The sequence below is a fragment of the Aegilops tauschii genome, chromosome 5, assembly GCF_002575655.3.
Source record: "Aegilops tauschii subsp. strangulata cultivar AL8/78 chromosome 5, Aet v6.0, whole genome shotgun sequence".
Lineage (NCBI taxonomy): Eukaryota > Viridiplantae > Streptophyta > Magnoliopsida > Poales > Poaceae > Aegilops > Aegilops tauschii.
In genome coordinates, this window is record NC_053039.3 from 478,194,806 (window position 1) to 478,207,789 (window position 12,984).

Sequence of the window (12,984 nt, forward strand, 5' to 3'; positions counted from 1 at the left end):
TCCTAATCTTGCTCAAGAGTTGACGGACTTCCGCACTATCTTCCTCCTCGAGACTCCGAGGGCGCCAGCTGTGGCGTTTCTTCAAAGGAACACTTGTGAACTCAGGAAGACCTCTCCAGACTGGGTCTGGAAGTACGACGTCCTCGATGTAGAACCACTCGGAAGGCCACTCTTTGGATGCCTTCTTTGGTGTACCGGACAGGTATCCGATTTCGACAATACACCATATTTCGGCTCCGCCCACTTCGAAAATCGATCCTTCATGATTACGTGGGACAAGGCAGAATAACCTTCTCCACAATTCGAAGTGAGCCTCACAACCCAGGAATAGCTCGCAGAGGGCGACATAGCCCGCGATGTGCAGAATGGAGGCCGGCATGAAGTTGTACAGTTGCAGGCCATAATACTCCAAAAGCCCCCTGAGGAACGGATGAATCGGGAACCCGACGCCTCTTAGCAGGTAGGGGACGAGACACACTCGTTCCCCCTCGGATGGATTGGGAAAATCCACCGCCTGGGCCTCACCATTGAAGGAGGTCAACCCCGCTCGGACAGGAACCAGATCCGCAGGAGGAAGAAACCCCTGCGTCTGTAGCTTCTCCAGCTGATTATAAGGAATGGAGTACCTCTCCCACTCGCCTTTTTCTGGGCCGCGGGAATGGGAGGAGGAGCTGGGAGCGCTAGCCATGTTGGAGTGTCTTTCCTTGCAGTCTCTGAGGATTTTTTCCGCGTGGTGCCGAATGGATCTAAGATCCAATCTCTTTATAGACGCCTTTTCTCGCACGATTGGGGTGTTGTGTGCAAAAAACACCCTGACTTCTCGCATTCGCTTGACACGCGGAAGCCAAAGTTGTTGATACACAAAAGCCGAGGGGTACGGTATTAAATGGAAGGCCGGATACATCACTTTGAAGACGTCAGGAGAGGAACCCGCCTTGCAATGCCGAAGATAAATCTGCACGCCGGATACCTCGTCATTGAAGCCTGGTTCCGGGGCTACTAAGGGAGTCCTGGACTAAGGGGTCCTCAGGCGTCCGGGCTATTAGCCATGGGCCGGACTGATGGGCTATGAAGATACGAAAACCGAAGACTTTACCCGTGTCCGGATGGGACTCTCCTTGGCGTGGAAGGCAAGCTTGGCGATTAAATGTGTAGATTCCTTTCTTTGTAACCGACCTTGTGTAACCCTAGATCCTCCCGGTGTCTATATAAACCGGAGGACTTTGTCCGGAGGAGAGATACTCATTACCATAGTCATACAGGCTAGACTTCTAGGGTTTTAGCCATTACGATCTCGTGGTAGATCAACTCTTGTAATACTCATATTCATCAAGATCAATCAAGCAGGAAGTAGTGTATTACCTCCATAGAGAGGGCCCGAACCTGGGTAAAACATTGTGTCCCCTGCCTCCTGTTACCATCGACCTTAGACGCATAGTTCGGGACCCCCTACCCGAGATCCGCCGGTTTTGACACCGACAGCAAACCCGACGCCCTTCAGGAAGGCACGGCGGCGCCCACAGGCGTCACCGCGTCGGTGCCGGACAAGCCGACAGGGATTTCTCCTGACCACCAACCACCCACAACTCTAGACGATTCATCGTGTGCCACCAAACACGCCGCCCACCAACATGCGCCACCACGGCCGTGCAGTCCCCATCGCTGTCTCACCGTGGAAAATGAAGTGAGACCGGCGGGAATAGAGAAGGCAACCGGGAACGAGGGGCGGCAGCAACAGCAGCCACGCGGGAGGGGACAGCCGCCACCGCCCGTGGCAGTAACCGGCCGGACATAGCAACAGGGGCAAACCAGGCAACCGCGACTGTTGAGGATATAGACCTTAGAGTCACCCGCCAGGAGGGGCCGGGTTACTCGTGTGGTCATTGCCAGAAGCCCGGAGCCAAGTTTGAAGACGATGGGCCAGAGATGGGCTGAGACCCGGATATGGCTTAAGGCCCGTAGTTACAATCATTATTATGGTAGAACTTGTAGTGTAAGGCAAGTATAGTTGAGAGTCCGAGCCGGACACTCTTATGAGCCGGCCCAGACTCTAAGGGCTGCTGGGCGTCAGCCTCCCTATATAAAGGGACGACCCGGCAGCGGTTTAAGGGCGACAACAAACTGACCGAGAGCCGGGCATAGCTGTTTAGCTCCCTGGTGATCGTAACCCTAATCAATACCACCTCAACTGGACGTAGGCTTTTACCTTCACCGTAAGGGGCCGAACCAGTATAAACCCTCGCGTCCCTTGTCCCGCATAACCCCTTCAAGCTTCCTAGCTACGATGGCTCCACGACTAAGTCCTAGCTCGAGGACATCTGCCGTGACAATTCCACGACAGTTGGCGCCCACCGTGGGGCTGGCGCACGGTGGATTTGAGTTCTTGAAGGGCAGCTTCGAAGGGCTCAAGGGAGACGCTGTGGGCCGGATGACCAAAAGTCGTCGCGGCAAGCTCTACATCGACGATGCAAACTGGGGCCCCGACGCCGGCTCAATTGAGTACGGGCACCGGGTCCCCTTCGGCGGAATTCATGTCTTCATCGGCAAGATTGGTGAGCCGGGCCCTGCGCCGGATCTCTGCGCCGATCTCATCGAAACGGCTCAGCGCGCACGACCCGCCCGGGCCCGGCCTGCCTCAAAGCATGTTTTTGTAGGGTGTATCCATGGAGGACCCTCCGATCGATCTGGATCTGGGGATGAGACGGCCGCCGGCTCTGACGGCGAGTCGGCCACCGATGAGTCAAACTCGTTGTACCAACTTCAAGATGGCAGGCTCATGGGTTGCTCCGATGGTGACAGTATTCCGGACCTCTTTGAGCCGCCAAGTCAGGTTGGAGTTTTTATGGCTGGTGCGCAGCCTGTTCAGAACCTCGCCGCTGGAGCAGGAAACCCGGTGCCTTCTCCGGCTCAGGTGCTAATGGACTACGGACAAGATGACGGCCCTGTTAACCGCCACGGTTGACCCGGCGGATCAAGCCCAGCATGATGCGGAGGTGGCACAGTTGAAATTGGATCTGATAAAAGCTAAAGAGGATCTTGCAGCAGAAGGAATCAGGCTGGCTGCGGAGCGGGCGGCTCTCGATGCCCAGACTCAGCTGATTCAGGCGCAGTCCTTCCAACTCACGATGGATCAGAACGCGGCCAATGAGGTCATGAGAAGGAGGCATCAAAAGGCCCAGTCCCGACTCCCGCCGGTTTACGATCCGCGCAACCTCTTCAACACGCCAGGTGCAGGGTCTAGTAACCCGCCAGGGGTCATAGCACCCGGGTCTGGACCCCTTATTCAGCCGCGAGTGATGGGGCCTCCCCAGGTGCCCCCTGCCCCGCCTCAGTATGTGCCAATACCCCCGGGTCATTATAATAACCCGCTGGAGAACATGGTTGCTGCGGCAGCACGGCTGGCGGCCCTACCAGTTGACGGTGACTCTCCGACGGCTATCGAGACCCGCCGGGTCAGGGAACTACTTCAAACAGCACTGGCGCAGCAAGAGGCGTACTCCTACAGCCGGGACAGGATCCACTCGACTCCTCGTCCAGGCCAGAGCCCGAGTTACAGCCGGCACATGGTCTCGGCAACCGGCTCAAGCAACGTCCGACGCCATGACCCGCCCCCTGGCCATGGCCCGGCTCATAATGGAGCCTTTTACGCAGCGGACCAAGCACGGCAAGAGGCGGAGCAAGCGCCTCAAGTGACGGCTTACCAGACCCCCCCGGCTTACCCGACGACTTCCGTTGATGTGGGTATCCCTACCAGGACCGGGGGTGTTCCTTGTTTAGTGCCAGCTATCCGTAATGAACGTCTACCTAAGGACTTCAAGGGCCCTAGGAAGGTGCCTAACTATACAGCTGACTTACAACCCGCGGCCTGGATTGAGAGTTATGAGATGGCTATGGAGCTACTGGAGGTCAGTGAGGCGGCCATGGCCAAGTATTTCACCATGATGTTAGATGGAACTGCCCGCACGTGGTTGAAAGGGCTACCACCGAATTCCATTGGGTCTTGGGCTGAGCTGAAAGCCCGGTTCATCCAAAACTTCAAAGATACCTGCAGGCAGTCTATGTCAATTGTGGATCTGACTAACTGTAAGCAGCAGGAGGGTGAATCCACAACCCATTGGGTTTGCCGGGTCAAGGAGATCATACATTCATCGGATAAGATGGATGCCGGCTCTGCAGTCTTAATGTTGGAACAAAACTGTCGCTTTGTGCCCCTAAAGATGAAACTCGGGCGGCTTAAACGTGACTGTACTGATATGGGTACACTGATGGCGGCTCTTGTCAAGTACGCCGATTCCGATGGTACCAAGGATCCCCCTTCAGATGATGAAAGGACAGGGAAGGGAAAGAAGAACGGCAACGGCAAGGGTCCTCAGTTTAACCCGGGGAACCAAGGAGGAGGCAAGCGCAAGGCCGATGGCAGCCTAGAGTTTGTAGCTAACGCCAACTCCCAAGGTAATAATCAGCGGCGCAAGGGGAGGCCCCCTCCCCGAGGCGGCGGGTCAGGACCTTCACTGGAGCAGCTGTTGAATGAGCCTTGTCCGAGGCACAGCTCTAGAGAGAAGCCAGCGACTCACCTATGGAAGGATTGTGCAATCATGAAGGCTTTTAAAAACTACAATGGCCCGGGCGGCGGCTCAGACGCCGGCGGCTCTCATGGCCCGGGGTGCAATCATGAAGGCTTTTAAACACTACAATGGCCCGGGCGGCGGCTCAGGCGCCGGCGGCTCTCATGGCCCGGGGGGCGGCTCAAATTCTGGTTCTCAGAATGGTCAAGGGGGCTTTAATCAACAGTCTGGCTAGGGTCATCAACAGCAGCAGGGGGGTTATCAGACCAATCCAAAGCAGCTTAGCGGTGGACAGTATCATGTGTTTACCACTAGTTTGTGCAAGCGAGATCAGAAGCTTCACAAGAGGGCTGTGAATACTGTTGAGCCGGCGGTCCCACACTACTTACGATGGTCTGAGCAACCTATAGTGTGGAGTAGGGAGGATCACCCTCCCCGGGTGGATAACCCGGGCCACTTGGCCTTAGTGGTGGCTCCTCAAGTGGGAGGTTATAAGTTCACAAAGGTACTCATGGATGGAGGCAGCAGCATCAACATCCTCTATTATGAGACTTTTCGCCGTATGGGGTTGGTTGATAAGAACCTCAGCCAGTCAAACACTATCTTCCACGGTGTGGTACCTGGTAAGTCGGCTTATCCAGTCGGCAAGATCGAATTGGAAGTGGCTTTTGGGGATGAGAACAACTACAGGGTGGAAAAGTTGACCTTTGAGGTGGTCAAGATAAGGAGTCCATACCATGCTATATTTGGACGGCCGGCTTATGCCAAGTTCATGGCACGGCCGTGTTATGTCTACTTACAGCTCAAGATGCCGGGTCATAATGGGACCATTACGGTTCTCGGCAGCCGGAAGGTGGCTCTAGAGTGTGAGGAAGGCGACGCGGCTTATGCAGAGTCTGTTTGTGCTACAGAGGAGTTGAAGTTTTACAAAGACAATGTTGACCCAACAGATATGACCTCTCTGAAAAAGCCGACTACGGAGAATGAGCCGGCGATGAAATTTAAATCGGCGGATGAGACTAAACTTGTTGATTTTGTTCCAGGTGACTCATCCCAGCAGTTCAGCATCAGTGCGAATCTGGATCCAAAATAGGAAAGCGCGCTCATCGAGTTCATCCGTGAGAATAGGGACATCTTCGCATGGAAACCCTCTGACATGCCAGGTGTACCTAGAGAACTCGCTGAGCATACTCTCAATGTTGATCCGAAATTTAAGCCGGTCAGACAGTTCCTTCGACGGTTTAATGAAGAGAGGCGGAAAGCCATTGGTGAAGAAGTGGCCCGGCTCTTGGCGGCCGGGTTTATCGTTGAAGTCTTTCACCCAGAGTGGTTGGCTAACCCGGTGCTCGTGCTCAAGAAGAACGGCACCTGGCGAATGTGTGTGGACTACATGGACTTGAACAAGGCGTGTCCGGCTGATCCCTTTGCCCTCCCCCGTATTGATCAAATCATTGATGCTACGGCAGGTTGTGCACGCTTAAGTTTCTTGGATGCTTATTTCGGGTATCATCAGATTAAGATGGCAGTTAAGGACCAGCAGAAGACGGCGTTTATCACTCCCTTTGGAGCCTTCTGCTATGTGTCTATGCCCTTTGGACTCAAGTGTGCACAGGCGACTTACCAGCGTTGTGTACAGAACTGTCTTCATAAACAGATCGGGCGCAATGTTCACGCTTACGTGGATGATATTGTGGTTAAATCCATCAAAGAGGAAACCCTGATAGATGACTTAAGAGAAACCTTTGACAATCTCCGGGTCTATAAGATGATGCTTAACCCGGCCAAGTGCGTTTTTGGTGTTCCTGCAGGCAAACTATTGGGCTTTTTGGTTTCTGACAGAGGTATTGAGGCTAACCCGGAGAAGATCAAGGCCATCACCTCCCTAGCTAAGCCGGCGTGTATAAATGACGTCCAGCGCTTGGCGGGTCGCATTGCTGCTTTAAGCCGGTTTATAAGCCGTTTGGGTGAGAAGGCCATGCCCTTATATCAGTTGATGAAGAAGACTGATAACTTTGTCTGGAATGATGCAGCTAATACCGCTTTTGAGGATTTGAAAAAGCAGCTGGCAGAGCCTCCAGTCCTTGCTGCTCCGGTTGATAAGGAGCCCTTGCTACTGTATGTGGCGGCAAATGCACGAGCCGTCAGCGTGGCTATTGTGGTGGAGCGCAAGGAGGCGGGTAAGGAGCATCCGGTTCAGCGGCCGGTTTATTATGTCAGCGAGGTGCTCATTGAGTCCAAGCAGCGGTACCCGCATTGGCAGAAGCTTGTGTATGGTGTGTTCATGCCGAGCCGGAAGCTTAAGCATTATTTTCAGGGTCATCCCATCACTGTGGTCAGTTCTGCCCCTCTTGGTGATATTATTCAAAACAGAGAGGCCACAGGGAGAATTGCTAAGTGGGCTATAGAACTAGGACCTCATGGCCTCAAGTATGTGCCACGCACTGCTGTTAAATCCCAGGCCTTGGTGGATTTCATCAACGATTGGACGGAGTCACAAGTGCCTGAGCAAAAGCCGGATAACACTTATTGGACTATTCACTTTTATGGGTCCAGGCAGCTGGAGGGCTCGGGGGCTGGCGTTGTATTGGCTTCCCCTAAAGGTGACAAGTTCCAATATGTGCTACAGTTGATGTTTCCTTGCACTAACAATGCGGCTGAATACGAGGCTTTGCTCCACGGTCTTCGGGTGGCTAAGGAGATGAGCTTAAGCCGGGTAAGGTGCTTTGGTGACTCAGACCTGGTGGCTCAACAAGTATCAGGCACGTGGGATTCTAAGGACCCTCTCATGGCGGCTTATCGCCGCGAGGTTGATGCCATTGCTGGGCACTTTCAAGGATACCAAGTGGAGCACATTGATCGCAGGAAGAACGAGGCGGCTGATGCTCTGAGCCGGCTAGGCTCTCAGCGAAAGCCGGTGCCGCCTAACACTTTCCTGGATGTCCTGTATAACCCTTCGGTTAAGTTGCCTACAGAGGAAGACTTGGCTATCCCTGACCCGGAGGCACGACTGGTGGCGGCTCTTCATGTCATACCAGACTGGACAATGCCATATCTGGCTTATATAACCCGGGGAGAGTTGCCTGAGGATGAAACTTTGGCCAGGCAAATAACCCGGCGGGCTAAGTCAATGATCGTTATCGATGGCGAGTTACATCATCGCAGTGTTTCAGGGGCATTTCAACGTTGTATCTCCCCTGAGGAAGGCCAAGAGATCTTGCGTGAGATCCATGAAGGGGATTGTGGCCATCATGCCGGCTCAAAATCCCTTGTGGCCAAGGCTTTCCGTCATGGTTTTTATTGGCTGACGGCTCATGCTGATGCAGAGGGCTTGGTCAGTAAATGTGATGGTTGCCAAAGGTTCTCACGACGGGCTCATGTGCCGGCTCAGGAGTTGAGGATGATCCCAATCACTTGGCCCTTTGCGGTCTGGGGGCTTGATATGGTCGGGCCTTTTAAATGGTCCAAGGATAAGAAGACCCACCTCTTGATGGCAGTTGACAAATTCACAAAGTGGGTGGAAGCTGAGCCAGTTAGCAAGTGCGATGCAGCCACGGCAGTTCAATTTATGAAAAAGGTGATTTTCCGCTTTGGTTTTCCGCACAGCATTATAACTGATAATGGCACCAATCTCTCCAAAGGCGCCATGGAAGAATTTTGTCAACGAGAGCATATCCGACTTGATGTTTCTTCAGTGGCCCATCTTCAATCCAATGGTCAAGCTGAGAGAGCTAACCAGGAAATTCTGAAGGGCATCAAGCCCTGGCTTTTGGTCCCTTTGCAACGGACGCCGGGTTGTTGGGTGGAGGAGTTGCCCTCCGTTTTATGGAGCATCAACACTACTCCTAATAGGTCTACAGGCTTCACGCCTTTCTTCATGGTTTATGGAGCAGAAGCAGTCCTCCCCAGCGACATCCGTCACGATTCACCTCGCGTGGCGGCTTATGTTGAGACGGACAATGAACAGGCGCGCCAAGATGCTCTGGACTTGTTGGACGAACAGCGTGATGTGGCAGCAGCCCGGTCAGCGATTTACCAACAAGACTTGCGCCGTTATCATAGCCGCCGGGTCAAATCCCGGGTCTTCCAGGAAGGCGACCTTGTGCTCCGGCTCATCCAGGATCAAACAGATGCACACAAGTTATCCCCACCTTGGGAAGGGCCCTTTGTGGTCAGCAAGAACTTGCACAACGGGTCATATTACCTCATTGATATTCGGGAGCACAAAGATTCACGTAAGTCTGAGGAAGAGACCCGTCGGCCGTGGAACATAGCTCAGCTTCGGCCTTACTACACTTGAGTTACCGGCTCTCGTGGTGTACATACTTGTCTCAGCCATGTATATATTATGATAAGCAATAAAGCAGGACCTATGTCCTTTTTTCTCCTCCAAATGTGCACGTGTTGTTTTTATTACAAGATTACATGATGATTTACAGGAGGATCCGGCTTATGATTGTATTCGAATCTAGCCGTAAGCAGTAAAGTCACTTGGGGGCTTCCTGTTCAAACATGGGTCGTATTCGAACCAAAGAGAACATAGCTGTCGATACCCATTTGATTGGCAACGTGTCGAGCTCATTGGGAGGTTGCCTTTGGTCATATTTGAACCGTAGTTTAACCCCTCTGAGAACCGACGTGGATCGTATTCGAATCAGCGTCGTTAAACAATTTTAAGAATCACGTGGGGGCTTCCTGTTCAAACATGGGTCGTATTCGAACTAAAGAGAACATAGCTGTCGGTACCCTCTTGATTGGCATCGCCACACCCACTGGGGGCTATATGATCGTATCCGAATCTTGGCTTAATCCCTTTGGGCCGGGTCTCTGGTCGTATTCGAACCGGAAGCCCCTAAGTTCTTCTGCTTTTTCACAAATTTATTCTGAGGTGTGCATGGCCGGGTCTCACTTGCCGGCTTAACTTTGGTTTACAGTGTTAGTTGCACGTCATGGGTGTCATCAAGGCAAGTAAATCGGAGTTAAGGTATCAGCCTTACTACCCGGGTTATTTAAACCGGAAGGATGCTTACAGGCTGTTAGCCGCCTCGAGACTTGTGATTTGCCTTTTTATGCAGATACTTAAAGGCACCTTTTGAGGTTGAGAAAAACAAAGGAATGATTGTGACCCGGAGAAACATCAAGGAGACAAATTCAAATGGCTTTCGCATTCAAAACGTGCACGATGGCACGGCAGAGATAAACTGTTGCTCCTGCTCTATTACAATAACTCTTCAAGTCTAAAAGGTGGAACAATGTTTGATAACCCGCCAGCTAAATTATGATGCCCGCTGGGTTGAAGTCCCCGGCTCATTCATGTCTTCTCCTCCGGCTAATCCTAAGGCCTCGAAGGTTGATGATTTCCAGTCGATGCCGCTGAGAGCTTCAAACTGGGCTTCTTCGTCAATTAACCCGGCCGGGTCAATCTCCGGGGCGAAGGTGTGCTGACGAGCCGGAGGGATCAGATTGAGAGCTTCATAGCGAGGGGTTGGCATCCTCTGATTCTCCGCATCATAACCCGGCTGGTACTTGGTTAAGTCGGTGTCGTTCCCGAGGAGGGTGGCCACCGGGCGTACAGCCTTCACACACGCCGCAAAGTCCTTCTGGTCGAAGGCTGAGCGGTCTTCCTTCAGGCTTGGGTAACCCAGGGCGATGTCTGCCGGGTCTAGCTCCGGCAGGAATGCTTTGGCCCGGCTCAGCGCGGCGATTGCTCCGGCTCACGTGGAGGCCCGTCGTAGCTCCTGGATCCGTTGCGGCAGAACAGCGAGCCGGCGCAGGACTTCGGCCAGATGAGTTGGCACCTCGTTGGATAGGGCCACCACAGCTAAGGCACGCTGCGACCCGGTGTAGAGCTGTTCCACCAGGGTGTACACGGCCTTTAACTTGGTGACCACGCTCTGGTGGAGATTGGCACTCCTCGGACCTGTTTAACAGAGTCAGATAAGCCGGTGACAAGGATGAATCATAGCATATATTAACTTGATGAAAGCCGGTGAGGCGATTTACCGAAGATAGCAGCCACCATTTGGGAAACCTGGCGCTTTAGGCCGGAGAGCTCGGCGGTCTTCTCAGTGAGAGCCTTCTCCGCCTGTTCCGCCCGGGTCACCAGTGCGGCCTTCTCTTCGACCCAGGCTTTTCTCTCAGCATCAAACTCGGTCTTCAATTTTTCTTGAAGTGGCGATGCTGGATACAAACTTGGCGTTTGCCTTCCGGGTTTCCATCTCCTGCATCTTCAGCCGGCTCTTGAGATCCGCAAGGTCCGCCTCTAGTTTCTTGCCAACAGCCTGCATATATTTCCGGGTTATTGACAGTTGCTATATAAGTCCCAAGCGTTTTCCAAGTAAAGACACTTGGCACTTGGGGGCTAATGCATATTGAACGTATCTATCTACATATTGCCGGCTCAGTTGAGTAAGCCGGAACCTAAGTCTACAACATATTCAAGTATAAGTCGTCGACTTGGGGGCTAGCATGGCAAAGGTAACTATGCAGTAAAGTAAGAAGACAGCAGAAGGATACCTCAGATTTTTGTTGGATCTGGTTGACCATGGCAACCTCGGCGTCCCGGCTCTTGTGTACTTGGCTGATGTAGCCAGAGACGAGCTCTCCAATGCTCAAATCGGTGTAGCCGGAGAGGTCCAGGTTCACCCGATGGGGCTGCAGCAACTCCCCCTTCGTGGAGCATTTGGCCAACGCGGTCGGCCTCCCCGGCTCAACGAACTCCGTCCGGGTGATTACCACGTCCGGGTCGTCTGCTGGTGGAGCTGAGCCGGAGGCCTCCGGGTTAACCGAAGCTTCGGTTGTTGCCTTGGCAGTCAGGGCAGAGGCCTCAGGTGCCGTGTCCATCGGAGTGGTGGCTTCGGGGGCGGAGGCAGCTGGCGGCTCTTGAGCCGTCACCTCCGGTTCAGGTAAGTCCGGCACTCCGGCTGATCTGGTCTTCTTCGCTCTTTTGGTGAGCTTTGCCTGAGCACTGAAAAGATAAAAGTGTTAGGCACACAAAGAGTAAGTACAGGCAAAGATAATGTAAGAAGAATGTTGTTACCCGGGCGCAGTCTTGAAGGCCGGCAGATTTGACTGCATGGAGTCCCCCGAAGAGGGGGAGGTCTCCTGATAATTGGAGTCAGAAGAGTTGAGTGGCTGGCGGATAACACCCGCCAACGGATGAAAAGGGTACAAGTGAGAAAAAACCTCAGTGCGACACTTCCTTGTCGCGTCAGGCAACCCGGCGGAGAGGTCGGTGTCCTTGCGGGCCCAGGTGTGATGCCGGCTTTCGTGAACCTGCTGCTTCAAAAGAAATTGAGGGTCTTGATGAGCTAAAGGATGTGAAAAGCTTACTTTCCGGGTTACCCTTCGGACTTTCAGCTGTGGCAAGGGCTCCGAGCCGGAGGAAAATGATGTTACCTCTTCAACCACCGGGTTACTGGCGCCGGTGTCATCCTGTCAATAAGCAAGTGTTGATAAGGCGGACAGCAGCAAACAACGAATACAGCAAGAAATTAAAGGTTTAAGGGTTATCTCTGACTCAGAGCTGTCGCTTAATTGCATTAGCTCCGAAGCAGTGGGTCTGCTTCCCTTTTTGCGAGGGGCGGCTTTCTTCGCCTTCCTGGCCTTCTTGGCCGCTTCATGGTCATATTTGACCCGCCAGAACTTATCATCAGCCTGAAAGATACAATGATTGATTCGTAAAACGGTTCAGATAAAGGTTATATACAGACGAAGATAAAAGTTAAAGTCAGCGGCTTACCGCTGGGGCTGGGTTGGTCTTGCAGAAGGGGGCTAACCCGGTTCTTCCGCAATCTGCCAGGCTCTCGTTTAGAAGAGCCTTGGTCTCTTCCTCTGCAACGTCTTCTGGAAGATCATTGCGACTGTGCCTCTGCGGGTCATCCTTTCGCCCGGTGTACTCACACATTAAGCCGGGGCGGCGGCTCAATGGGATCACCCGCCATGAGATCCAGACCCGGACCAGGTCAATTTCGTTCTGACCGTTGCCTAGCAGGGCCTTGATCTTATTGATAGTTGGAAGCAGAGGCTGGCGTTCCACTGCAGTCAGTTTGTCCGACAGCGAATGAGTCGGCTCTAGACGTGTTGGGCGAAAGCCGGGCAGCGGGTTCTCGTCAGCCGGGGACGTGTCTTGGCAGTAGAACCAAGTCATATTCCAGTCCTTGGGGTGGCTTGGCGGCTCTGCGTAAGGGAAAAGACAGTCCCTACGCCGCTGGATGGAGATGCCACCTAACTCTAGACTTGGCCCGTTGGCGCACTCATTTTGGCGGTTTAAGTAAAACAGCTCTCTGAAGAGCAGCAGACTCGGCTCTTCTCCAAGATACACTTCGCAAAAGACTTGGAAGTTGCAGATGTTGGATACGGAGTTGGGTCCTATATCCTGAGGCCGTAGGTCAAAGAAGTTGAGCACGTCCCTGAAAAACTT